Raw genomic sequence first — 16710 nt, 5'->3', positions numbered from 1 at the left:
GGCTTCAAGCTGGTTCCCATGGTTGGAGCGCTCTGGGGACTTATTCTGAGTTTTATGGATCAGAGTTTCCCATTTGGATGGGTGCCCGCCAGTTCGCCGGGCAGCCCCCTCCAATGCCCAGGGGAAAGGTGCCCGCCCTTTTGGGTAGTTCAAAATGTCTGTTTCCCAGGGCAGGATCCCTTCCCTTCAATTGTCCAACAGTTTGCCCAGCTCCCTGTGGTTTTGAGTGGCTCTCCTTTTGGAAGCCTCCCTCAGTTCAGGATTAATTATTTGTCAATTGGATTTTGTCAGCATTTACAAGCTGCTGACCTCCTTAGGGGAGGGGCCTGCTGGCCGGCCGGCTGAGCAGGGAAGAATCTCTACAACAGAGTCTGGGATTTTAAATTACCCCTCATATATAGCAAACCTCCAGTTCGCTGGGCATCTCCAGCTGTCTGTCCACTCCAATAATCCACACACAGGGAAGGTCCAGACCGCCTTTCCTCTCACCTGGTGGCTTGGGAGAGGTGGGCTACATGTCCGTCCTGTCCGCCATCATGCTCCACCTCTGATTTTTTTCTTAATTGATTTTCTAAGGGATTATCAATTTATTAATCTTTATAAAGAACAACTTTGCTGATTTTTCTCTGGGTATATTTGTTTTCTTTTTAATCGACTGCTGTTTTTATTTTCTTAGATTTCATTTGTTATTTTTATTCTAGCTTCTTGTGGTGGATGCTTAGATAATTCAATTTCAAACATTTTTCTTTTCTAATATATGCACTTAAGGTTATACATTTTGACCTACACACTATTTCAGTTGCAGCCACTCACCCTCTAATTTTTTAAATAAACCACTTCAATAAAAGATAATTTATTATAAAACATAAAACAAAAAATCAATATTTTAAAATGTACAATTTAGTAATTCTTAGTATATTAGCAGATTGGTGTAAATATTACTACTGTCTGAATTAAGAATATTTTCTTCATTCCAAAAGAAATCTCATATACTTTAGCAATTTCTCCCCTACCCCATCCCTACAAATGAAATCTTGTATAAATGTCGTCTTTTGTATCTGGCTTCCTCTACTTATTATAATGTTTTCAAATTTCATTTATTTTAAAGCACATATCAGTAATTTATTTCTTTTCATGATCGATAACAATCCATCGCATGGTTATACCACAGTTTGTCTATTCCTTAGTTGGTAGATTTTAGATTATTTCCTTTTTTTTGTCTATTATGAATAATGTAGCTATGAACATTTGTGCATAGGTTTTTATACAGACATATGTAACATTTTAATTTTTGTATATACCTAAGAGTGAAACTTTTGCATCAATAATAACTTTATTCAGAAACTGCCAATATAATGTCCAAAATTGCTGGACTATTTACAATCCCTCTAGCAATGTATGAGAATTCCATTTCTTCTATATCCTCACCAACACCTATTTTCTCTTTTTAATTATAACCATCCTAGTGAGTGTGAAGTGATATCTTATGTTATTCATTTGCATTTCCCTCATGATTAAACGCTATTGTGCATCTTTTCAAGTGCATATTGGTCATTTGTATTTGTTATTTGAAGAAATGCCTATATAAGCTCTTTTAGCTATTTTGGATTGGGCTATTTGTCTTTTTATTTTTGAGTTGTTAGAGTACTTCATATAAATATTTTTATGTCAGTATATAAAGTATCTTTTATTTCTACATCAGACATACAATTTACAAATACAGAGGATCCTCCATAGTTGATCACTTCCCTACCTTCACCCTTCCTTAAGTTGACCTCATTGTCATAGACAGACATATACCACATGTACATATCAGTACAGTATGCCTAGTTCCTTATGTTGACGACCTCCATATACTAATCAGCTTGTTGTGGTCCCTTGGGTGGTGAACTTACAGAGGTTCTAGTGTATTTCCTTTGATTCTATGGGTTGTCCTTTCATTTTTCAATAGTTACTTTGAAATACAAAAGTTTTAAATCTTAATATATTCTGATTTTTTTTTGTTACATGTGGTTTTGAGGCATATCTAAGAAACCACTGCCTAACCCAAGATTGTAGTTTCTACCTAAGTTTTCTTTGAAGAGTTTAATCCTTTTAGCTTTTACATTTAAGCCTACAATACATTTTGAGTTAATATTTACATATAGTGTGAAGTAGGTATCCTTTTTTTTAAAGGAGATATTTACTTGTCCCAGCATCATTTGTTTGTGTTTATATTCTCATTATCATTCAGGTAAAAATAATTTTGTTTATAGTTTTCGACTCATACGTTGTTAAGAAACATTTGTTTAATTTCCACTTAGCTGATAGTCTCTCTATATAAATCAATTTTGTATGTAACTATGTACCTATATAAATATGACTATATATATGTGTGTGAAAAAAAGTGTGTATATATATATATATATATGGCTTCCTCTACTTATTACTATATATATATGTGTATATATGTGTATATATATATATATTTTGTTTGTTTGTTTGTTTGTTTGAGACAGTCTCACTCTGATGCCCAGGCTAGAATGTCATGGTATAAGACTAGCTCACAGCAACCTCAAAGTCCTTGATTCAAAGGATCCTCCTACCTTAGCCTCCTGAGTAGCTGGGACTATAGGCACCTACCATGCCCAGTTAATTTTTTTGTTTTTAGTAGAGACAGGGTCTTGCTCTTGCTCAGGTTGGTCTTGAACTCCTGAACTCAAGCAATCTTCCTGTCTCCTGAGTAGTTGGGACTATAGGCACCTACCATGCCCAGTTAATTTTTCTACTTTTAGTAGAGACAGAGTCCTGCTCTTGCTCAGGCTGGTCTTGAATTCTGGAGCTCAAGCAATCTTCCTGCCTCTGCTTTCCACAGTGCTAGTGTTACAGGTATTTCCCAGGTATGTTTGAATTCTTAGCTTAATTATACATTCACTCTGGCTTTCTTTATGGGCCAGATAATTGTTGTCTTTGGTACATAAATATTGTATCTAAAGTTGAAAAAAAAGTAAATTCTGCAATTGTTGTGTGAAATGTTCCATCTCTATTAAATACATGTAGTTTATTAATTGTTCTGGTCAAAACGTCAGCATCGTTGATTTTTCAAAATTGGTTATTTAGAGTGGTGGCCCCATATGCTGGAAGTGGTGGGTTCAAACCCAGCCCCAGCCAAAAACTGCAAAAAAAAAAAAAAAAAAAAAAAAAAATTGGTTATTTACTTCAGTTTCTGAATTTTTTAAATCTTTTTTAAATTTTTTATGAGTCTTTATGAGTCTTAAAAAAAATTATTTTTTGCTTTATATATTTTGAAGCTATCATTAGGAAAACTTCCATCTTTCACTTACATAGACCCATTTGTCATGATGAAATGTCCCGTTTTATGTTGAATTATACTTTCTTAAAGGCTATTTTGTCTGATACTATGGGGAATGATATAGTAGTCCAAATGTAATATTTGTAAAGTTTGTGTGTAAATGCTTTTTTCCATTTTTAACTTTATAACTTTATTCTTCTTATATTTAAGATATGTCTCTGGCAAGCAGTATATATATATGTATGTATTTATATGTATATATATTTGTGTAATTTAAACTGATACTCTTTAATTTAGAATAAAATTCAATTTATATTTATATTTGGATTTTAATTTGCACTCTTACTATTTATTTATTCATCTTTTCTGTTTATTTTTTTTTCTACTTTCTTACCTTCTTTCCTCCTAGGGTAATTTGTCATTTCTTAATTCTTTCAGAGAGTTTCTTGTTTTCTTTGTCATTGTATATATAAATACTTGTGTTAATTTCCTCCTGCCTTTCTCTAATGATAGTGTAGATGTGTGTATAATTTTACAATCATAATTATGTTCTACATGCACTTGAAATAATACATCTTGATGGCTTTATCATTGTTAATACTTTCTGGATTATAACTTTTTCCTCCTCAGTTAGCATTTAAGAGTTTTTTATTTATCTATGATTTCTGCAGTTTTACTTCAATATGAAGGAATTTAGGAATATTTTACTCCAAAATGTATTTCTTTGGCATAGTTTGAGATGGCTGCCATGAGTCTCACAGATAGAAGTCATGATACAAAGCCCTCTCTTGTGCAGGAATCAGGGGAAATTTGCATTTATAGAGAAACTGCATTAATGCAGATAAGTGTTTCCTACCTGATCCAGAAAAGATTGAGACTCTGATACCTTTAAAGTTCTAAACAGAGACATCTATTCTCTATAAGAGCTACTACACATATGGTTCGTTTATACAACAAGACCACCTTTGCTAGCTAGTCTAGTCTCTTCCTTTTCCCTGGCTTAATGCTTTCACCGTCCTCTTTCTTTAAATTTTAAAAATCTCTGTACCTCATTGAAGAGCTGTATCTTCATTCTGAGAATTCCCATGTATATACATTAAATAAACTTGTATCTATTCATCCTATTAATCAATCTGCCTTGTATTAGTGATTTTTTTCACCATACATGGGGACAAGGGCCTTAGATTTTACAGAATGGTGAGACTGTGACAGAGGTAACGGTCTGAAAAGGGCAAGGAAAAGTTTTACCAGTTGTTTCATTGTCTCTTTAAAGCCCTCCACCCTTTTGGGGAATTAAGACCTGAATTCTTTCCCAAGGCCAGTAATCGAAGGGGCATAAAATAGTACTTTGTTGTTTGTTTTCTAGTATCTTAAGCCACTGGAGATGGCTGAATAGAATTGTTAAGATTGTCGTCACGTGAAAAGGTCTGCTGAGACCACCAATTAGAGTTATGAAAGCACATGTAGTAGAATAAGACAGAGCCATTCTGGCTAGGGCTGAGATGACACAGCTGGTCTAGTTGGTTTAGGTCCTACATGACCTTCACCTTAGGTTTAGGTCTCTCATTCTTGCTGTATTGTTAATTCACCTTTATTTGGAAAGTGTGCATATTGAGTAGTTTAGGGCAATTGATTTATGAGATTAACTTTTGAATTGGAATGTTGTTTTGGATCATGGGTTATGTCAATTATTTTTTATTATGGGTCATGCTGATTATTGTTTAAAATAAAGGCTAACATTGTTTTTACTTTGAGCTTTAATGTATAAAACTGTGATTTTGCAAATGGAAGGACAGAACCGTTTTGGAGAGGCTACTTTCACTGTTCTTGAATCACTGGCCATCTAACAAATAGTTTGGTGAACCTATCTCTTTCTCTGCTATTGGCTGATAGTGACAGGTGGATGGACCCTCTTCATCTGGTAACATTTCAACAACAATAGACTAAAGCCACTCTGACACTGGTCACATAGACCTGAGTCCAACTGCCAAAAGTCTTCTGTCAAAAAGTCCTTTATTTCTGCTTAAAGACAGGATGGCAGTGTAAGGGTAAGGGGAAACTTGCCCTTTTCCCCAAAAGTTCACTGAAAGATCAACTCACAAGTAAAAAAGATTAATAAGAGAAAGGCGCATAGGGAGAAATCACAAAGTGATAACCTAATTTTCCAATGGTGTTCAGGTATCTTTATATGGTCCTTTAGAGTGGGGGAGGGGGAAATTGAAGATTATAGGGCATAGATAGTTGCTAGGGAGGATAAATGGCTGGGGAGAAAATAGATAGACTTGAGCAGCGCAAGTAGTAGGGCCCCATATACTGGGGGTGTTGGGTTCAAGCCCAGCCCCAGCCAAAACAGCAAAAAAAAAAAAAAAAAAAAAAGAAAAAGAAAAGAAAATAGATTGACTTGTACATTAACCTGGGAGACAGGTGTTTATGACCCAAATGATTTAGGCCTGGCATACCTATATTTGGGAACCTTATTCCTAAAATATTTGGGAAAGGGTATCAACTGTCTACTTTAATCCTCTGATCATGTTACCAAAAAGGATCAAGCCACCTGTCACTATCAGCCAATATGACAAGATGGAGAAGGGGATAGGTCCATCAAACTTATTTGTCAGAAGGCCAATGATTCTGGAGAACAGGGAGAGAAGCCTTTCCGAGACTGCTCTGTCTTCCATTCTCAGAATCACAGTTTTATATCTAAAAATTCAAGCAGAGACCACATTAACTCTTATTTTAAATAATAATCAGCGTAACTCAGTGACATATTACCACATTTCGATTCAAAAGTCCATTTCCTAAATCAGTCTTCCTAAACTATTCAAGATGGGCATCTTTGGGGTAGGAGCTAAATTTATAAAACAATGTGAATGGGAGACAGGAGGTGAAGGTCATGTAGTACCTAAATGGACCAGAGCAGCTGTGTCATGTTGGCCTTAGCCTGACCGACTCCATCTTATTTTCACCACATGTGCTGTCATTCAGGCCAGTCCAGTTTATATATAGAGAGAAATCCTCCTTCAATGTTTCTTGATCTTGAATGATCTTCAATTCAAAAATTCTTTATACCAGGGACTCATTGTTGGGGGTCAAGGGTCTTGGTTCCCTAAATCCAGTTGACCTGGCTCAATTACTCAGCAGAGCTAGAAGGGTCAATTGAGATTTGGCAGGAATTGAAAGTGAAAGCAGGTAGAGACCAAAAGTAAAACTGGAGCAGCGCAGGCCCAGCACAGGCCACGTGAACAGAAAGCAAAAGGAACCTGCACAAATTTGAACAAAGAGAAATTTTATTTACGAACAAAGAGAAAGCTTAGAGCACTTCCAAAGAGAGTTGGAAATGGGTGTCATGAATGAGAAGAGATGAGAGAGATGCAGACAAGGGCTGTGTAGAGATATAAATATCCTCCTTTTTTCTGTTTCAAATTGTTTATCTCTCTGTGCCTCCAGGCAGCTCTATCCTTTTCTGTTGGTCATTGTGTATTTTTTTTTTAATTGATCATTGGTTACTTTACTTGCCTCATACCCACTTTCTTTTCCTTTTCCTTTTTTTTTTTTGTCCAAAACTGCTGAGGATTTCCACATTTCCACAACATTTTTATGGGCCCTCCAGACTTCCTTATCCATCAGGGCAGGCTTTTCTCCCATCCCCCTTTCTCTGTCTCTTCTCACTTGTATTTTGGGTTGAAATTTCTTTACCTCCTGCAGATGCTAATCCATCACCCACCTCATTTGCCAGCAAATTGATAAACTCCTCTTAACTTCTCCCCTGACCACCTGTCCTTATTCTTCATTCTCACTGATTTGGCCTTGAGGACAAATACTGAACTTTAAGTGACAAAACTTTGAGGGACTGGGAGTCTTTCCTTTGTAAAAAGATATCTATGTATGAATCAATTATAGTTTATCTTGTTCGGTGCATGTTCAACTTGATAATTCTTGTGCATTTTCTATTTTAGAAAATCCTTAGTGTGCAAAGGTGGTTTCTCGTACATTTCCTCTTCTATTAGACTTATCAGTATCTCTGCCTCTCATCTTCATCTCTCTTAATACTTCATTGTCATCCTTTTTTTCCCAGGCTGCACTCTGTAATACCATTCTGTAATTCACTTATTTTCTTTTTGACTGTGTCCATTCTAGAGTTTATCTTTTCTGTTAACTATTTCAGTGATACAGACTACACTATTTCTGACTGTATCTTTACTTCAAAGGTGTTACTTGATACTTTCCTATATAAAGAAACATACTTACATATAAGGTCTGACAATTAAGCTCATGAACTCATCCTAAGAAAAGTACTATATACCTCATTGCTGAATATCGCTACAGTCACCTTTGAGGTACTCCCCTTGGGAAGCTATACACTGATGCCAGCACCTAGTTCACCTTTTAAAGAATTTTGGAATTCTTTTTCTGGAACAGTCATCATAGCTGTCATCATATGAAAGTCTGATAAATAATTTCATGAACTTACCACTGTGCACTTACATTGGCAGCACTGTACAAGCAACTCAGTAAGGTTTCATAACCTTGTATATCAGTGTCTCACTGATCATGTTGACGTGTGCCAGTGTCTTGCTGAGCAGTGTTCATTGTTGTTTGCATGTTTTTCTGGGCTGTACAATGACAGCTCTGATGTTTATTCCAGAAAAAGAGTTCCAAAATTGCTTTGGGGGTGGACTAGGCACTGGTGTTGGTGCATCATTTCCCAAGGGGAGTTCTTTGAAGGTGACCATAGTGATAGCAATGAGGTATGTAGCACTTTTTCTAAGATGATTTCATGAACTTAATTGTTAGACCTCATACATATGCGTCTATCTATATATGTTTCTACAATAGAAATTCCGTAGTTGACCACCTCCCTACATTGATCATCTCTGTAAGTTCACCTAATTTTTCATAGACTGGATGTGCACCACATGTACTCAGTGTACAGTAGGCCCAGTTCCTTGTGTTAACCATCTCTGTATGTTGACCACTTTGTTACAGTCTGTGGAGTAGTCAACTTATAGAGATTTTCCTGTATGTAGATATATATCTGTATAAGCTTTTTATATAGATATGTATTTTTATCTATAAGGGGGAGGAAGAAGGAACTATTTTTTGGTTTCATACCCGTTTTCCATTTTTAAGAATGGTTTTCTTTAATTGTTCCTTTGGGAATCTTATAACTACTTATATTAAAGTATTTTTCAGACTTTTCCTATACCATTTATTTCTCTACATTGAATTTATTAGTAACTTAAAGCTTGTTTATCTTAGTATTATTTTCCTTCATATGTTTGAGCTTTTTATTTTGATAATTTTTTCCTACTCAAATGATATTTTGTCTGTCTTTTTCTAGGGTCCATAATAATCCTTAGTCCAGAGCAAGGATTTATATCACTAAAGCTCTTTCCCTAGAGCAACTTCAGGGAAATTCTGTGTACCTTCAGGTGCTTGTAATGGGACTACATTTTTTTTTTTTTTTTCTGAGACAGAGTCTCAGTCTGTTGCTCCAGGCTAGAGTACCTTGGCATCAGCCTAGCTCACAGCAACCTCAAACTCCTTGGGTTCAAGTGATCTGCCTGTCTCAGCCTTCTGAGTTGCTGGGATTATAGGCACCTGCCATGATGCCTGGCTGGCTAATTTTTTTTAATTTAGTAGAGATGGGGTCTCACTCTTGCTCAGGCTGGTCTGGAACTTCTGAGCTCAAGGAATCTTCCTACTTCAGCCTTGGAGTTTTAGGAATATAGGTATAAGCCACTGCACCCAGCCTGTGTCTAATCTTTATGTTGTAGGCAGGGAGCAGCTTCTTACCTATCGTGTAGGCACAGAGGTAGAAAGAAATGTGCAAACTTTCTTCCCTCCTCAATCTTGTTCTTAGTTGTAAGCACTCAACATATTACCCATAGGCAATATCTGCCTGCTCCTGGTCCTGGGTCTGAGCATTCCTGAAGTTTTAGCTTATATATTTTGCAATTTTATCAGTTTCTGTTTTCACTATGTTTGTTATAGAGAACATTTTATCTCTTTTTATACTTTTCCATTTCTTATGTTTAATTTTGATGTGTTCTTAAAGCAGAAAGTAGGCCTTAAGTTGTAAACTCATTACATCATCTTCACTGGACATTGAAGCACAAGACTTTGTCCTGAAGTAAGGGATTTTGTCCCTAGGGGGTCCAACTTCCTTGGCAAAAATTCATGGTACATACAGGGTGGACATAAAGTTCATGTGCAATTTGAATTAGTTTAATTAGTTTAAATTGCACACAAACTTTATGTCCACCCTGTATGTGGGCTTCTGAAGTGTTGGCCCCTTCTTGGTGTAGTGTTAAATGTCTGCTAGAGGTGACCTCTGGCTTTTTTCCCCTTCATGTTAACCTCAAAGTATCTCTATATTCTCCCTTGTTATTGGCCTCAAAGACACTCCCTTATCTTTTGCTTCATTTATTATAGTCATTGATGGTCAACTACAAAAACCATTCTTAGAACCTAAAAAATGTTCTTATTTCCTGGACAAATTAATGTTCATATGCTCCCAGCAGGTTAAAGGTAATAATTGCATTTTATACATCTAATTCACAGAAGAAAATGAAGATGTGCAAAGCAGTTGAATGTTCAGTCTTTCTAAGTAATGAAACTAACAACTTGGCGTACTTTTCTGAGAACCTTCTGTTTTCTCTGCTGAAACAGTCTTCTAAATCTTTCTGTGCCTGACTTCTTCTCATCAAATCCCAGGTCAAATGTCACCTCCTCATGGTGGGATTTCATTCTAATACCGCATCTTTCATTGTTTGGAAATTATCTTGATTGTTTGAATATTTTTGCATTGCCTCTTCTCACTAGATTATAATCTCCATGATGGTAGAGGCTATGCCTACCTTATTATTTGTTATAATCCCAAAACATATAGAAAGAAGCATGCCAACATATAGTACACAGTCATTAATAATACTTGCTGATGAATGAATAATCTAGTTGTGTTCATGATTGAGCCCTGTTTACTCTGATGACCAATGTTCACAGACACTATGGAAATCATCAGAAATGAGGGCTGGTGGAGGTCACTCATGTGACACCTTCATTTCACAGAGGAGAAGGAACTGATACTCAAGGTTTGTTACAGTCACATAACTTGTGACTGTACTGGAAACACTGCTGACTTTCTTTTATCCATGCCATGTCAATAGGTTTTGAAAGAGCAGTAGACCTTGGAACCCCTGTCACATGCCTGGTGCTTAGTAAACACAGTACATGGAACAGATTCCAGATCTGTGTATGCTGCTTTTGCACAGCTCAATTTGCAAAGTCACTAAGTCTTTTTGGAACTTAGTTTCCCTGTGCAGAAGATGATGTAAGTGTCCATTAAATTAGATAATTTAAAAGATTATTTGGCAATGCATTTGAAAACTGATTTTGACAGAGTTAGTCAATAAAAGAAGCACAAAGGGAATGTCACTGCCCTTCTATCAACATTTTGTACAAAGAATAATTGATAGCTAAGAGCTGAGGAAGATATTATAGGAACTCTAAAAGCTGAAGAAAGAGTTAATAGATATGTTAGTTCATTTTCTAATGCTTATAACAGAATACCTGTAACTGGGTAATTTATAATAAAAGGAATTTATTTCTTACAGCTACAGATTGTGAGAAGTCCAAGATTGGGAGCTGCATCTGGAGAGAGCCTTCTTGCTGATGGAGGCTCTCTGCAGAGTTCTGAGGTGGCACCACACATCACATAGCAGAGCTCAGGGGCAGCTCAGGTCTTTCTTCGGCTTCTTATGAAGCCACTAGTTCCTCACCCAGTATAACCCACTAATATATTTTCCCATTAGTCCATAAATGGATTAGTCCACTTAGGAGGGTAGAGACCTCATGATCCAATAACTTTTTAAAGGTCCCATTTTTCAACACTACTACATTGTGGATTAAATTTCGACATGAGTTTTGGAGGGGACAAACATTCAAACTGTAGCTAGGCAAGGAGAAAGGTATGGTGAAAGGCTGGTATAGAAACTTATTCGGGTGACTGAGAAGGTGACTGGGGGGACCCTTTGTGGTCCTCTAAGGGAGTGCTTTTGTAACTATCAGAATTATGATAGAACTGTCAGAAAAAATGAAACTATGAAAATCATAAAATGTATGTAATCTGAGATGCCATGTAATTACCAAATTTTCATCAAATTACAAAATAAAAACCAAAGATCTCTGAGGGATTTCATTTATCTCTGGATAAATGATTGATGAGAATATTTTATGTTTCCCTGTGTTGTGTGGATGTTATGGAGGCAGGGTGAGTGCCTGAGCCAGATGGGGTTCTACAAGCAAATAGGATGAGTAAATAGATGCTGATTAGGCCACTGAGAGAGTCTACTACAAACTGGATTTAGGACTAGATGGTGTCAAGATGAAGAAATGGCTATTAAAGAACTGATTTGACCATTAGATGATTACTGGTGAACTTTTTAAAGGAGAGTGTGATATTAGAGATAGGGGCAAAAAAGTACATTAGAGGATATCTTTGCATAAAAATGGTGAAGAAGACAGAATAGACTATGATTTCAAGAATTTGAATGGTGACTTTTCTTAAGGTAGGAAGAGTGAAGAGAATACTTCTGGGTCTGTGTGTGTTATTGAGGAAAACTGACTATCCTGGTAGGGAAAATACAGCAAGATCAAGGAGAAAGAGAATGAGGCTAAAGAAGAGGAATATGTATTTATTCAAAGAAGAGAATAAATTATACACACAATGTAAGAAAAACCAAAGTAAAAAACTAAGTGAGGGTGGTTGAAGGTGTCAGGAACCTAGGTTGTTGAGATTAGAATTTATCAGCTTTCTTTGTGAGGAAAGTTGGTTTTAAACACAGGTCTAGCTTAGTGATACGTTTAGCTGACACCAAAGCCAGTGTCTTTCCTCAGTGTCTGTACCAATCTGTGCCCGTGTTAAGCCCCTTTGCTGTTAAAAGGCATAATTTGGTTGGAGAATACCCATGAGACTGGAGGGGGCAAAATTAAAGCCAGCTGGGCCATATTACAGTGTATCAGTTATTTAGCTTTTCAAGGGTAGAGAGGGAATATTCTTGTGGTAACCATCTGTGGAACTGAAGCAGGGATTGATTGATCATTGAATACCAAGGATCCTGCTGATGGTCTTTCAGTGGAGAAGGATCAAGTCCGATGGAACCATGCGCTTCAGTATTGTGATAGCTAAGGGAGGTTGATTGTGAAGTCTAGAAATCATGGAAGATTTAGATGTTAGATAGATAGTTGGCAGTCTGCAACATGGACAGGGTCCTCACCAGAACTCGACCGTACTGCTAACCTAATCTAGGTCACCCAGGCTCTATAGCTGAGAGAAATGAATTTTTATTGTTTATAGGCACCTGTTCTTTGGTTCTTTGCTGTAGTGGCCCAAATTGACCTCAAGATACAATGTCAGGGTTCTGGGGGGACCTTGACCCGGTCTGGGGTGTGACAAAGGAGGAAGGAGACATCATACCAACTTAATGCATAGAGCCTGGGTAGCCTGGAGAAGCACACACTGTCTCACATGCTGAGTGGCAGCTTGAGGTAGTGCAACAGCACTGCAATTCCTCGGAAACCTTTTACTGATCTCTAAAACAAAGCACTCATGAAAAAATGCAAATGTGTCAAAATTCAAAAGTAGGATTTAAAAAGAATTCCAAACCCTCTAGAAGGTTGGGTAGAAGAGTAACTGCTAGGTAATTGGGAGCATAGGGTAATAAATTGTCAACAATGGCAGATAACACATTTAGAAAGGGATAGGGGGAAATGACTTTCATCTCCACAAGGTAGACAAACCAAAGGTCTTAGCCCACCTGCCTGCTGGTTCTCCATACGGGGATGGTCTTGATGACATTACCCTGTCTGGGCTACCTCAGGGCTCCTTTCATCTTAGGTGGTCTTGATGGGGACCTGCAAGGATGGCCTGCCTGCGTGCTTTACCCTGAATTGGAGGGCCTGCAGAGAGATCAGTCTGTCTACCTCACATAATATAACTGTAATTATCTTTGATGTAATTCTAGGTCCTTTTGATTTATTTTAAACACATGACATTTTTCTATGGTTTCTAAAATATTTTAATACTTATAATATTCCATTCATTGGATATGCCATGATTTATTTACTTATTGCTCCTACTATTGGTAGAAAAAGGAAATTTCCAGATTTTTTTCTTTATAACACGGCAGGAAACAATTTTGTGTCTAAAATTTTCCACATTATTTGTGTGATCAAAGTATATACCATTAATTCTGTTTTATATGAAAACAACAGATACTAATGTTTTTTGAAAAAATTTTATTTTACAAATATTATAAACACAAGGATGATAATAATACCTACAATATAACCATCCAAATAAATCAACTTACTTCATCTTTCAGTTTCCCTAAAACTCTTGATTCATGTGAATACATTACTTTTACATATTTAACATTAATTTTTACCATATTCAAATAAAATCCTCACAAATCTTTTTAAAGGCAGCATGATATTTCAGTAAGTAAGTTGAAATAACCATCATCTATTTAGCCTTCTCTTTCAGCTGCTTAGGTAACATTGCTAATTTTTTCCATCTTTAAATCCTCCTGCAATGCATATTTCTGCTGCTGACAATATTTTTCTATTTTAATATTGTTGCCCGGATGCATTTTTTAAAATGAATTTATTAGGCCAAAGGGTATGAACATTTTTATGACTCTTTAAAAGTACTGACCAGTTGCTTTCTGAAAGAATATACCAGTGCCCAACACAGATGTTTATTCATCATACTCTTTTTTGACAGAAAAGGTAGATAACTTCATTTAATGGAATTAATTATACTTGAAATTAAAGCTCAGCTCTGCTGTCTGCAAGCAGAATTACTTTAGGTGAGTTCCATAATTTCTTTGAGCAATATTTCTATAAAATGGAGATAATAATTTCTACCTTTCAGGGTTCTTTTCAGGATTAAATATAAAGTACAAAACAGACTTATTACATCACCCTCAATACAGTCATTATTTAACCAATCTAGTAAGTTAAAAAAAAAGAAACTCTATTCCATTTTATTCTGCAAGGAATTGACCATGTTTAATCGGATTTATTTGATATATTTAGTAGATTCTAAGTTGTACTTTTCACCATTTCTAAATCAGAGTGCATTTTTAAGTCAAGGTGAATACTTAATAGTACTCCTTTGTTTTTTTGAAAAGTAGTTAATTTTTTAGATGTTCCGGTATCTATCTTAGAAGGGAAAAGTACATTTTCTTTTGTGTGAATTATGTGCTTATTGGCTTTTTCATTCACTTATTTATAATTCCTAATAATTTTTCCTATTCTTTATTTTTTAATAAGAATTTGGGTGGGGCAGGGGAATGAAAGGACTGTAGAATTACATACGCTTGAATGTGCCAGTTTTTCCTCTTTGAGATTTCCTTCATCAATCTTCCACAGATTGTAGGTAGGTTGTTATTCCATTTCCTGTTATTTTGTATTTTCTTTATCACAGCTCTTTCATACTGTCTTGTAATTGATCATTTGAGTTCCTTGTCTACCTCACTAGGCTCTGAGATATTATTCAAGATCAAGGCAAGTGTGTTATTTATTTATAAAAGAATAAATATTCATTAAATGCTAGATGAACAAATATATTGAACTCTGGCCCACTGTAGTTGATTTAAAGTGTGAATCAGAAGCTCCTTGAAGCTCACCCCCCAAATTGTTGATCATTTATTTTTTAATAATTAAAAAAAGGAAATTGCCTTTTCCCTTGGTTTGAAATAGCATCCCAGCAGTTTGCTTCCCTAGAACTATGTTCTTAACCATCACTGCTTATTCCATATCAGCAACAGGCTGTTTCACTGTACAATCACCCATTTGTGACCTGAATAGGTATGAAGACTAGCATCTTGTTCTTGCTTTCTATCTTGGAGTGTTTAAGAATAAGTGATAGGTTGATACATTGATAAAAGACAAATTCTTATATTCACTTGAGTCTACTTCTTGGCCTTCTGGTCTATTCAATTAAATCATTTCTATTTAGGTGCCAAACACTCTGCTAGGCATAAGCCATAAAATAATGAGGAAGCTGGGCCTGTGTTCTTGAGGCCATTTTCTAGCATGGTGGGCAGAAGAATTAATATATTACTTCAACCAGATGTAAATCATGATAGAGTATGTCTAGGGTGCTCTGAAATGACAGTTTTAGTTGATCTGTCAAGAAAACAATGCAGAGAAGCTTTCCTGGAGGGAGGGTATCTGAGCAAACTCTTAGAGGGTGAGCAGGAGTAAGCCAGGCAAAGAAGTCTGAGGGTATTTTCCAGGTAGGGAAAGAATACCAAATGCAATTGATTGGTATTTCTGTTTCTAAAACATTATCATCTTTATTATTCCTGTCTTATGATTTTCAATAGTCTGTTCAATTTTTATTATTTCAATGTCTCTTTGTAGACATTGCTTACTTTCTATTTTTTATTTTGCCTGATACATTTTAGAATTATTTTGTTTACTACCCTTAAAATTTCTGTTGGGATTTTGACATTTTATTAAATTATAAATTAACTTGAAGGAAAACAAGATCTTTGCCAGTTTTAGTCCATAAGGCTAAGTGTTGGTCTCTTCATTTTAAACTTCTATCTCTCAAAATTTTTAGTTTTTCTCAATATAGGTCATGGCAGATCTTATTTCATCTTTTCACACATAAATTAATGAATTATTATGTATAAGCATGTAGTATGTTATATATGTAATATTTATTTGTATATATCAGAAAAGGTAGATCTTTGGTAGAATTTCCCAAACAAAAATTATTTTACTTTTGCTTAAGAAAGAAACACCAATTTTTACTAATTTTACTGCAGTAGAACCTCCATAGTTAACCACTTCCCTGTGTTGACCACCTCATTAAGTTGACCTAATTCTTATAGACCGGACATTCACCACAAGTACTTATCAGTACAGTAGGCCAAGTTCCTTATGTTGACCACTCCCATATGTTGACCAGTTTGTTCTATTCCCTAGAGTGGTCTACTTACAGAGGAATTTATTAATTTTTGTTAATTTTTGAAATTATGCATTTCATTGAGGTTTTCCATTTTATTTTATTTATTTATTTATTTTTTTTGTAGAGACAGAGTCTCACTGTACTGCCCTCGGGTAGAGTGCCGTGGCGTCACACGGCTCACAGCAACCTCTAACTCTTGGGCTTACGCGATTCTCTTGCCTCAGCCTCCCGAGCAGCTGGGACTACAGGCGCCCGCCACAACGCCCGGCTAGAGGTTTTCCATTTTAATTAGAAAATAACATGGTGCAATAACATTTTTTATTTAATGTGATTTTTAAGTTCATTTGTATGTTTTCTTAGGATTTATCAGTAGTTTTGTTTGAGATTTATCCTATCTTAGTTTTTTCAATTTTTGTTCTGTTGATTGTTTTGA

The sequence above is a fragment of the Nycticebus coucang genome, chromosome 17, assembly GCF_027406575.1.
Source record: "Nycticebus coucang isolate mNycCou1 chromosome 17, mNycCou1.pri, whole genome shotgun sequence".
Classification (NCBI taxonomy): Eukaryota; Metazoa; Chordata; class Mammalia; order Primates; family Lorisidae; genus Nycticebus; species Nycticebus coucang.
This window is presented reverse-complemented; position numbering follows the sequence as displayed.